Source organism: Lissotriton helveticus, chromosome 8 (assembly GCF_964261635.1).
Source record: "Lissotriton helveticus chromosome 8, aLisHel1.1, whole genome shotgun sequence".
NCBI lineage: Eukaryota > Metazoa > Chordata > Amphibia > Caudata > Salamandridae > Lissotriton > Lissotriton helveticus.
Window position 1 is genome coordinate 309,406,437 of NC_136069.1, and position 12,887 is coordinate 309,419,323.

The 12,887-nt window shown below is 43.0% G+C and overlaps 1 protein-coding gene across 2 annotated transcripts in view; it reads left to right on the forward strand.

Moving 5' to 3' along the window:
- IFT88 (intraflagellar transport 88) overlaps positions 1–12,887 on the forward strand; it is a 473,307-nt gene that overhangs the window by 44,777 nt on the left and 415,643 nt on the right. The window lies entirely within an intron of this gene.

Here is a 12,887-nt window from a genome sequence, read left to right on the forward strand (position 1 = left end):
CCCTGAACTGGCTGCCTTTTGAAGCCAGAATACATCTGAAAATTGCCTGCATCACGCACAAGGCTGTCCACCTGAGCTCACCCGGATATCTCGCCCAGAAGCTAACGATTTCCGGAGGCTCTAGAAACACTAGAGGCACAAACAATCTCCTGCTAAAGCCCCAAAGATTCCGCAAGGAAAAAACGTATAAACGCTCCTTATCAGGATTGGCACCCAGGATTTGGAACTAACTCCCCCCTGAAATCAGGCTCATCTCCTCTACCATACTTTTTAAGAAAGAAGTAAAAGCTATCCTCATGGCTAAACACACTTTATTATGATTTTACAGACGCTGTACCATTCAGTTCTACTGATCTTTTCTGCAGTTTTGTATGACTCGTGTTTATTGACCTGCCTGAGTGTTTACGTTATCAACTATTTGTACTTGTTTCATTATTGATGTATCTGGCTGACTATGCTCCCACATGTACCTTCCCCACCCCTATTGTTATTTATTCTCACGCTGTTCCTTTCGTATGTAAAGCGCTCTGATATCTGCAAAGATCTTGTTCGCGCTATATAAAACTTTCAAAATAAATAAATACATTTATATTGAGATCACCACATATTATGACTGGTAGCGGCCAATTGGTAAGCTCATTAGATAAATAATTAATTACTGAAGGGTCATCATTATTATTTCCGTAAATTGAGCAGATGGTCATCGTTGAAGATTGCCCTATCTGAAATTCTGTAATAACCCATCTGCCAAATTTATCAGATTGTGTTCTGTTAAATTTAATCCCTGCACCTTTAGCTAGAAGAGCTTCTCCTCTAAGCCGGCTCCCTTGTGTAGTTGCACCGATCACGTTGTACCCAAGAGATCTCAAAATATGTGATTGTGACCCTTCAATATGAGTTTCTTGTAGGCATACTATGTTGGCACCCATTGACTGTAGACCCACTGCCACCATCTGTCTTTTTTTGATATCGTTTAAACCGCAGATGTTTAGTGACAGTATTTTTAACATCCTCATCTATATTTCTCTTTTTTGTGTTGATTTTGTGAATTTTTTCCTTTCCATTCCCTAGCTAGTTTACTCGAAATGTATCTGACCTGCCCAGCCCTCCCCCTCCCCTTTTCCCTCCTCCCACCCACCACCACCTTTGAAGGTTACCTGGTCCTGCTTCGGCCAGGGGTGTGACGTCCGCGAAAGCGGGTCCTGTGATCTGGGCTAATTTTCTTAAGATAGTTTGTATGCTTAACTAGTTACATTTAAATCATGACTTAGTTAATCTGATTTTGTTTCAGTTTTTAGATTTACCTAACCTGGTCATCTAACTTACTGATTATCCACATTTCTCCAAAGGAAATTTTTTTTTCTTCCTTTTTTTCCTTTTTAAATCAATACATTACAAAAAAAAAAAAATTAATTAATTCCGTTTATCTATTTCTACTTTCAGTCCTTTTGTCAAGTTTATCTTGTTTCACATGGTTACTGGATCCTGTCCCTGAGATTTCATGCAGGTAGCCCTCCGCCAATATTTCACTGGTAAAGCTTCTTGTAGAGCTCTTAAATATAACTTTAAGGTGTGCCGGGTTTTGCAAAAATACTTTTGCTCCAAGTTTCTGAAAGGGTTCAATTAGCTGGCGCATTTTCCATCTTCGCTCTACTGTTGCGTGTGCGAAATCCGGTCTGGCAAAGAATTTGAACCCCTTATGCTCTCGTTGAGTATTGGGCCTCGCAAGGTCATAAATTGTTTCCCGGAGAAGGAAGTTGCCGAAATAGACCAGCATTGCCCTTGGATACTGATTTTGATTGTTAGGACGTTTTGCTAGCATCATTGGGTATCGGTGGGCCCGCTGTATTTCCTTTTCCCAGTCCCAGGCTTCCAGTTCAGGAAATGATGTTTTTAACATGTTGATCATTGCCCCTCTTGCGTCTTCTCCCTCAAAGTTTTCTGGGATTCCAAGAAATCTTAGATTATTTCGTCTGGATCTGTTTTCGTGGTCTTCCACTTTGGCCATGAGATCCCTTATTATTTCATCTTGATCTTTTTCCTTTTTCTGCAGCAAAACAACATCTGTTTCAAGATTTTCGGTGCGAGTTTCCACCATTACCATTCTCTTGGACATTTCAGAGCAGATGCTACCTACTTTTTTCACTGCTCCTTGTAATCTTTCGATAGCAATATGATTTCTTTGGCTGTCTTTCTTCACATCCTCATGAAACATTTTAATTGAATTGAGAACCTGGCTCAGCGAGGGTTCTTTCGATTCTTTAGACAGGTCTTTATTCTTTTGTATTTCAGCATTGTGGCCTGATGCTTCTCCCACTGTTTTAGTCCTTGGGCTTTTGCGTGCAGAATTAGGCCTATCTTTGGTGTAGTCCGAGTTGTTACCAGGATCTGTGGTCTCTTCATTCAGAAAATGTTGTTCTTTTTTGTTTTTTTGTTTTTGTTTCTTTTCCCCCACACTTCTTTTTTTCACTTTTTTCACTTTTTCCCTGAAATTGATTTCACTGTCTGATCCTGAATCATTAGGACCAGAGATCTCCAGAGATACGGTGCCCCTTTGCGCGCTTGATTCTCTTGAATTGCTGGCTTTGCTAGAGTCACTTGAGATAGACATCCCTGTTTCGTATAGATCAGAGTCGGAGTTTTCGTCGGAGAGAGAGTGATGAGAGAGGCGCCGTTCATTCCCGGTTGCAGGTACTTGAATTTCGGAAAAGGGATCCATTTTTGGGTTCAAGTTTTTTTGGTCAGTTTGTTGGTATTGCTCTCTTTGGTTAGACATTATTTTGTCCATTCCTGAGGGTGCTAATGTCTCTGTGCTGCTTATATTGCGATCTGCATTATTGATGCCTTCACCTTGACCTATAGTAAGTCTTTCTTCCAGATTAGTTGGGGGAATACTTTGAGAATCCTTGCAGCTTTCATTTCCCTTATTAGTGTACTTGGTATGCCTCTGGTTCTGAGTCGACATATTTTCAGTTGATGGCACTTCATTCTGAGAATCCCTGGGCAGGGGGCTAAATATGTTGGAGATTCTTGGCTGGGATTGTGCTGGTAGGACGGTATTTTTTGCAGTGGCTTTTAAGCTTTTTATAGCCTGTAGCCTCTGAGCTTTTTTAGCCAATAGTTCCAATTTGGCATCTTCCTCTGTTTCACCACCTGCCTCTTTATTGTAACGCGCCTCTTTCTCCTTTTCTTGATCTTTCTCTTTCTCCCTCTCCTTTCGTTTAGCTTTTTCCTTTTCCAGTTTTTTTTCAACGTTTTTATCTTTGATTTTTCCTTTTTCTTGAGTCTCATTTCTCGCCTGGTCTTTTACCAGGTCTCTTTCTTTCTCTTTTGCTCTGACTCCTCTAGTCTCAGGGCCTCTATGTCTGCTATTTGTATGCAGTGTGGGTGCCAACTCGTTTTCCGGTTTTCAAAGTTCTGAAGGTCACCTTGTTTTATGATGTGCTCTTTATCTGTCTCTGTGAATGCTGCCTCTTGACATGTTGGTGTTAATGCGGGTGGTAGTTCTCCATCTTCACCCATCCTTTCCTTGTTTAGGACGGTATTGTCTGCTGATTTTATCTGAATTTGCTGTATATTTTGTCCTCCGTCCCCCCTTTCTTCTCCTACACCTCCTTCCATAGCCGCAGTTGTCGCAATAGACTGGGATGTTGTGGCGGCCAGGGAGGTCCAAACCCGATTTTTTCCAAATTTTTGGGTACCACTTTGGGCTTTTTTCTTGCTCCAATAGTAGTAGTGTGCTCTCAAATCTGCTCTCAAATCTTTATTTAGTTTCCTATGACCTCCTTTGCGAAAAGTCTTCCTCCAATACGTTTGTTTAACAGGTTCAGCGATGAGAGGATAAGACTTCCTCCCCGGGGGTCCCACTGATTTACTGGATGTTAATTTAAATGTTAATTTAAATGCTGTAAATGTGGTAGATAATGTAGATAATGTAGATAGCACCGCATACAGCGTTGTTGTAGATAGGATAGATGAGGTAGGCAGTATTATTAAAATTGAGACCAATGGAGCAGTAGCACGAATTCCAGTGTCTGTTCTAATTCTAATTCGATTTCCAGTATAAGCTCCCACAGTGCAAACCCTCTCCTGGGAATTCAATTTATTTCTGACAATCATTCGCTCCCTTGCTCCCTTGCTTCCCTGCACCTTGCACCTCTGCCTCTCTGGATAGATCTTCTCTCCCAGCTTCCTCCTTCTGTGCGGTTCGCCCGTCCCCCTGGCAACGAGACACGTGGGTTACGCAACGAGCGTGAGTCTAAAGGCCGGTTTCTCGAGTCTGCAGATGACGTGTGCGGAAGTGTGTGGAAGCTATCCCGAGAGAGAGAGGATGGGAGGACGGTACCTCTGAGGTAAGAGTGGAGAAGGGTAGCTATGTAGACGATTGCAGACTGCTTTTGCAGTTGGAGAGGGAACTTTAGAGCCGTCCTCAACCCTCGAGTCTCCCTCGAGTTTTTTCCCCCTGTAATGCTCTAATTTGATGCTCTGATTCAATAAGAAAGACGAGTAGTCAGTGGCTTTTCTAAAGAGAGGGAAAAGAAAACCCGCCCCCAACAGAGACTCCTGTGATTACGTGGGGTAGAGAGGACGATGAAACAAGTGGCAAGAGGCAAGAGAAATGGAGCATCGAGACAGTCAGAGGGCGTTCCGTGGAAATGGAAGTGGAAATGAATAATATAGCATAGCGCTATTAAACAGTTTTGAAGAGAAGAGTTCCAGTCGGTGCACTCCCCTACCCTGCCTTTTTCCACAAATTTTCAGATGTATTTCAGTACTTCTCATGCACACTCTCTGTCTCTGTCTCTGTATTTCTCCATGTGTTCAGTATAACGCATGCACAACGTAGTGCGATGATGCCATAATGTCTAATATCAAAGTAGAATTACCGCTGAGGGGGAGCTCTCTCTCCGACTGTTCTGACTGCTCTGACAGCTCACACTCCGATCAAGTACTCCGCCGTGTAGCCCGTGTAGCCCAATGTCCAGTGCCCAGTGTGGTACAGACGGTGATATGCTCCTCCCCTCTCTCCTCGGGGGCAGCTCGGCACGGCACAGCTCACCGATGACAGACCACAGCAGTCACTCAGTAGATGGTGGCGGCGATAGAATAGTTTTTGAATCTGATGTGCAGAGCCGCTTAAGGATAATAGTACAGGAGTCTTGAGTCTTGATCACTGCGTCATGGTCTACGAAAACAGTTTAGAAGTGTAGTTAAGCATTTTTCAGTGTCGGTGCTGCCCAGGATCACAGAGCGCTGCTGCTGCGACCGCTCACGCTGACGCCATCTTCCTTCTCTCCTCTGCTCTTGATGTGATTCTCAAAAACATTTTTGTGTAAGATCAACATTTTCCACATTATTGTATTTCATAATGCTCCAATGCATTTCGAGCGATAGAGCTCTTCCTCAGGGAGCCGCTTTGTTAAACAGAATGAATGCACATATATAACACATATACAAAAGCATATCAGAAATAATAATTAACACAAGACACACATGTAAAAATAATCAACAAACGTGGGGGACAGGCCTATACAAGATTCTGTGCACTGGATTTATGCCGTGATTTACTGGTGTGACCACATTGTTTTAAAACAGTGAAAAGTGTGCCGAGTGAGTACCACGGGTTTAGACGTTTGAATAGTGCTGAATCTCGCATGCATATGATTACTCAAGGGATCTGAAATAGTCAGCGCGGTTCCTTATAGAAAACTGTAAAGGAACCTTATAATATATGGTTTCTGCTCAAGTATATTAGCAAGAGATTCATCGGTCATCTTTCTAATTCGCATCACAAACCTGTGATTGCAGAAACTTACTGTATTAATGTATCAAAAGTTTCTCCGTAGAGTCGATGTTGGTGGAAATTTCACGAGCGATGAAACTCAGCAACTCATGTGAGTAAGACACTACCCGTAGGTGCAGTCATACAAATAGGACGATATATGGCGGCCATCTTTGAATGACTAAGTTTGAATCGAGATTGTTCGTGAAGGATTGAACGATAAAATTGACATTGCGCGAATGTATGTAAACAAACGTGTGTTAATCACGCGGATGTCGTGTAGTAATGGATGTGTACCTCTATTGTGAACTGGAGGTGGGGAGTGTGATTTTAATACGTAATATGCTAATAATAGTAGCATGTGTTAGGAATGTGGAAACTAATCCTATTCCCAAGTACAGAACATTATTACAACTATTCATCAAATGTTGAAAGATAACAAGCATATTCTATCCGTTCATTAGGCCATTTGGTCTGCATGACTGTAATTTCATAATCCAGTAATTTTCCCTTCTAAGGAGGTAATTAGTGTTGTCTCTGCCTTCTTCCTTCTCCACAGTCTCAAGGGCTAAGAATCTCAATTGAGATATGTTATGTTTCGCCTCCATGAAGTGCGACGCCACTGATGATTTAGTGGTCTTTGTTCTGATGTTTGATTTATGTTCATTTATCCTTGTTTTTAATTTCCTTTCAGTCTTGCCCACGTATACCTTCCCGCATGGGCATTTTAGCAGGGAGATTAGATTTTCTGTGTCACATGTTGCCGTGACATGTAGTTTGATTTCATTGCCTTTCATTGGATGGTTAATCTTATTACCACGTATAACACCATTGCAGTTGTTACAATTCAGACATGGGCATGTGCCTTTCGCTTTTTGTGTTTGTCTGTGTTTCATTTTCAATATCTCACCTATATTTTTACCTCTCGTGTAGGCAAAAATGGGTTTTGAAGCGAAACTTTGTTTGAAATCGGGTTCCATCATCAACATCTGCCAGTGTTTGTTGATGATTTTTTTAAAAATTCTACTGGTTGTTGAAAAGCTTGTTACCATCACCATCCTGGTGTTTTCCGTTTTTTTCCTTTTTTTTTTAACAGGTCATTACGGTCGGATTCCATGCATTTTTGTTTGGCTTTCTCTAGTAACGTTGGAGGGTACCCTCTAGTCATGAATCTTTCTTCCATTTCCATGAGTCTTATCGAGCATTTTTCTGGATCCGATACTATTCGCTTCACTCTCATCATTTGTGACAATGGCATGTGTGTTTTTAACGACATCTGGTGGTGACTGTTAAAATGTAAGATGTTATTTCTATCGTTTTTTTACGATAAATGTCTGTCTCCAAACCATTGTCGGTTCTTGTGATCAAGACATCCAGGAATTTGATTTCTTTATCTGATGTTTCACTAGTGAACTGTATACGTTCATCAATTAGATTCCAAGCTTCTAGTGTTGTTAGTGCTTCTTCCTCAGTTCCTAACCATACCATGAATTTATCGTCGATATATCGATAGTAGGCTTTAATTTGATCTTTCCACTTCAAGTTTGATAAGATGTGTTGTTCTTCAAATCTTTGCATGACCAGATTGGCATATGCCGGTGCTGTACAGTTGCCCATAGATGTTCCCGTGAGCTGGAGATACCAGTCATTTTGCCATTTGAAGTAACTCTGGTACAGAGTGAAGTGTATTAGATCCATTAGAAATATTTGCATGGGGGTCTCAAAATCTGTATGCATCAGTGTATGTTCCATTGCTTCCAACCCCATTAGATGTGGGATCCACGTGTATAAGGCTTTGACGTCAGCTGTACATAATATCACATTTTCCCATGTATCGAATTGAATTGATTTTCAGCAAAAAATCCATTGTGTCCTTGATGTATGAGCCTATTTTTTTTACACTTGGTTGTAAATATTTATCGATGAATTGGCCTACTGGCTCGTGAATGCTACCGCATGTTGAGACAATTTGTCTGTAAGGTGGATCCCTCTCATTCTTGTGGATCTTGGGGACCATGTAAAGTTCTGGGCTTTTAGGATTAGATTTAATGAGGAAATTCTTTATTTTTTCTTTAATTGTTCCCATCTCATGTGCCTTGGTGACCAAATCTTTCAATAAGGTAGCGAATTCTCTAGTTGGGATACTCATCAGCTTCATGTAGGTTGTGTTGTCTGCAATGTGTTCCTCTACACGAGACTCATATTGTTTTCTGTTAACGATTACGAGTGCCCCTCCTTTGTCTGCTTTTTGACAAATGATTTCCGGGTTGTCTGCTAATCTCCTCAATATGTACCAGTCTTTTTGCGTTATGTTTTTCTTTTCCCCAGTGTTACAATTGATGCTATGTATGTCTTGTCTGACCAATGTCTCAAAAAGGTCTAATGTTTTATGGCTCATGGGGGCCATGTAGGTACTTTTAAACCCTTAATCCTCGTAGTTCTTCAGGGTCTTTTAAGGGCTGATTAGGAATGACGTTGTCAAAGAAGTTCCTCAGACGTAACTTCCTCATGAGTTTATAAAGACTCACTTCTAATTCTAATGGATTGGTATTGGATGTGGGAAAAATTATGTTCCTTTTTGTAATAGTTTGTTTTCTAATGGTGTCAATCTGTAGTCAGAGATGTTAATTACTAGGTTTTCTTCTTGTCCTTCTTCGGAGCGGTCGTACTTCTTGTATTCGGATGCTCTTTTCCTTTTTGCCCTCCGGGGTCTTCTCTTTCTGACTGGCCCCCTTCTAAAAAAAGCTGGGCCGAAGTTGATGGTGTTCCATTTTGCCCTTGTGTTATCCTTGATATTTCCATTGTGCCAGTTGTCTTTTTGTGTGTACTCTGTTGTTGTGTTCTATCTACGGACTCACTGCCAGATGAAGACGTATCAGTCTGTTGGGTGTAGGGTCGATTTCTACGTCTCTGAGCGTATACTTCCGCCCAGGTGTATACTTCACCTAGTTTATAGTCCTGGGTATCTCTCCTGAACTTCCTGATTTTTCGTTCGTTTATTTCTTGTGAGTGTTTAGATATCTGTAGGTTGATGCCTTCTAAGATCTTTGACCAGTCTTCAGCTGACATCATGCTGGTAAGTTCATTGGTAACCTCTACTATTTCTTTCGATAAGTCCTCCAATATATTTGACAATTCTTCTACGATTAGTAGTATAAAGTCTAACGAGCATTTATTTAGTATTGCATACCACCGTTCCTGAAATTTCTTGGCGTTTTTACACAGTGATCGTTTGAGTGCTATCCTGAGGCCTCGGGGAATTCTTTGGGCCCTATGATATTTAATTAATGTGCTCGCGTGTAATCTTTGATTTATTTCACGCTTTGATAGGTATATTAATTGTCTGATGTTCTGTTCTTTGGTCTTGTTAGTAGTTGCCTGGGATGTATCTTCTTGTATTAGTGCATAAATTCTGGACACTTCTTCGTTAGAAAATGCAAACATTTCCGCCCTTTGGTCCATGGTTTTAGTGATCTCTTCGTATGATGACATTGTATCCTTTGGGTTGTTTAGTCTTTTTTAGTTGGTGTGCTGCGTGCAATTGGTTGTGTTTAATTGAATCACTCTGAAGAAATAGCTAGCGCACAACCTTTCTGGTTTATTTTGGATACTTTGTTTAGTTCGTTTTAGTTTCTGGGGTGCTCCCGGGGTGACGTGTCCACCTTGTTACGTCCTATGTTGAATACAAATTGTGCTTCCAATAAGTTTGGTTGCATCCCCCTGTATGCACTCTCTGTTGTTCTCCTCTGAGAACCTTCAGTAACTTCTACACTTTCAATGTATGTATGTATGAACTAAAACGAACTAAACAAAGCATCCAAAATAAACCAGAAAGGTTGTGCGCTAGCTATTTCTTCAGAGCAGTTCTGTTACCAACACAGAAGTCCTTGGAGGTGCAGATGGCAGCCCTCGTGGATAGAGTAAGCGTCGTGGAGCGGAGAGCTGAGGACGTGGAAGGGCATAATAGGAGGAACAATATTAGAGTCCCAGTGTGCTTGCTGATGGCCAATATACTATGGACAACAGTAAAATATCAATTTTTCCAGACTACATGCTAGAGGTACAGAGAACGCGGACCTCGTTCCTGGAGGTTAAGAGGGCTCTGAGGGACGAGGGCCTGCAGTACTCTTTGATGTTTTCAGCCCGGTTGCACTTTATCCTAGATGGGAACACGCACTACTGTGACAACCCGAAGGAGGATTGGTAGTTGAAACCTATAAAGTGGGGGCCCCCCAAGCACAGAGTTCCAAGTCAGAGCCAAGTCAGAGCCAAAGAAAACAATGGATCTTGGGAAACGTTCCAAGAGGCGATCCCAGAGGGGACTTGCTAAGAAACCGACCACCGACCACGTCGTAGATGGAGAACAAGAGAGCTGAGGCGCTGCAGGCCCTGGCAGCACTCATGACGGGCAGGAGCTCTTCCCTAGATGCAGAGGTTTGCTCGTCGAAGGAAACTGAAGAACACGATTCAGATTCTTCCCTTAGGGACAACAGCAAATTGCCGGTGGTGACCCCACATACTGCTGACGAGATCATTTGACACAGAGGGAGTTTGAAAGGAAATATGGGACCCAAAAGTACTGTGAAACTGTTAGCTGCCGACCCAGGTCCTGGGCTGGTCTACACACCATAGGGTTGGCGCTCTAGAAGGTTTACGCACCCTGTTCAATGGCTTTACCTTTGCCACATCCCACTGAGAGCCCCACTAGGTTGGACCCTCACTTAAGTGCATAATGTTACACCTACTGTTTGGCGAGCCTACCGTTGTCGGACTGCCCTGGGGATAGGGAGTTGACCAACCAGGGGGTCTGTTTATTAGAGTAGTAAGTTCTATAGTTTGCAGAAGGTGATGGTGGTACAGGAACGTGAGAGCGAGGGAGGGGTTGGGGTCACCCTAGGAGGCCACTTGAGGTTGTTTTACCGCAATGGTACACTCATATAACACAATACTGTTCCTAACGTGGAACATACGAGGAATGGGGTCTATGACTAAGCGCCACAACATTTATACGTACCTGGCAGCGATGTACATATAGCCTACCTCCAGGAAACACACTTGAATAAGGAGGAGGCAGGTAAGCTGAAACGGCGGTGGAGGGGACAAGTATTTGCAACCACCTCCTTGGCCTTTGCGAGGGGGGTGCTGATTTGGATTAAACCTGGAGTCCCCTTTCGCTCCTGACCCTGTGTCCCTTGATGCAGAGGGAAGGTTTGCACTGATCACCGGGAGGTTTTCTGGACAGGAAGTGACCGTGGGGAATATTTATCCGCCTAATCAAGATCAGGTTGGTTTCCTTGAGTCATTCTCTGCTATAATGGCTAGTCATTTAAATGGTTATCCTATCCTGGGGGGGATTTTAATTGTGTCGCGGGTATCGTGATGGACCGCTCACATCCTCCGCTGCCGGGAGCGCAACCACATTGCACGGCAGCAGGATTTTGCAGCTGGATATCTCACTGGGGCCTAGAGGACACCTGGGTGGCACAATACACCAGGAGCAGGTAATGTTCTTTCTTCTCACCAGTTCACCAGGTACATACCAGACTTCATAAGTTCCTTTGCACTCCGGCCTTTAATAGTACTGTACTGCACACTGTATACTTGGTTGTCCGATCATAGTCCACTGATAATGACACATAAAATGTCAGGGGGGGACCCCCGATTCCAACATGGAAACTTAACCCTTCGGCACTGGAGGATGCTCCCTTCCATGCCTCGCTGCAAGCGCTTATCGAGTCATACTTTCCCATCAACACCCACACAGCCTCCTCTATCCAGATGGTTGTTGTACACGGCCATTGCATGGGGCAAGCGATTGGGGCACATAGGGAACTCTGTCGGGAAATGTTAGACTTAGTGGAGGAAATACGTAGGTTGGACAGTGCTCAGCGAACAGTTGAAGCTGCCCGCTTATCTCTACTGGAAATATGCGGGAGATATGACGAAGCGCTCAGTGGCCTAAGGTGCTAACGTTACAAGGAATACCTAGATAGGGTGAAGAGTGAGGAAGGGAAAGCTGGCCCCAAGAATAATTAAACCAGAACTGGGAGGGGCGCCAATTACGCAGCTTAGGGCAATTACAGGAGTTATTATTGCCTCTTTTTGCTCATATTGTGAACACTTGTATGCTGCTCCAGCAGAGGCACATTTGACCGATATCAGAGGCTTCTTGGACCCTTTACGGCTTCGCACTGTGGACAAATCGCCAAGGGAGAAGCTGGGGGATCCAATAAACCCACGGGAAATTAAGGCGGCTATATCGACGCTGTCACCATGTAAAACACTGGGGCCTGGCGGCCTACCGGCAGAATTCTACCAAAGATATGCAGATACACTTGTGCCACACCTTGTTAAGCTGTACATGTAGTGCACTCTACTAGGGACTTATAAGTAAATTAAATATGGCAAATGGGTGTAAGCCAGTTCTACCATGTTTTAGGGATTGAGCACCAGCACTTTAACACTGGTCAGCCGTGGTAAAGTGTGCAGGGTTATAAGGCTTGCAAAAACAAGGTCCGCAAAAACAGTAGGTCTGAAGGCAAAAAGTTAGGGGAAACCACACCAAGGATGCCAGTTCTAAAAGTCATTCTCTCTTAATATCCGGCTTCCAAACTTTTTGTTAGTCAATGACCGTCTATTTTGCTCCTTGCCAAGAGTATTCTTACTTGCTGACGAAATAGGCTTTGGATGACTTATCAACTTTGCAGTACATGTATGGGAGGTAGTTGCCAGTTGGAATCCTTCCAGGTGCTAAACTCTTCTTTGGTCTTTGGCAGGATTCCCTCTGCCCTTCTTAGCTGGGGCCGCACTTACCTCAGATGTCCTTCTTTTAGGGATTTTCCGAATGGGAATTTATTTGAATTTTCCAGCTTAAAGAATGTAGTCTCCCAGTCCCTGAACTGGTCCCTCTTTAAACTACGAAATAATTTTGATATGCACAAGTCCCACTTCTTCTGCTACCCGCTCTACAGCACTCCACCTGTACATATCTGAAGGAAATGGTAAACACTGATGAATTTAATCCATTGGAGGCCAAACTCAAGATGCAAGCCATAGAGGGAAATAAGGTCTCACAGTTCTCTACGTCCTTGGGTATTCATTCCCA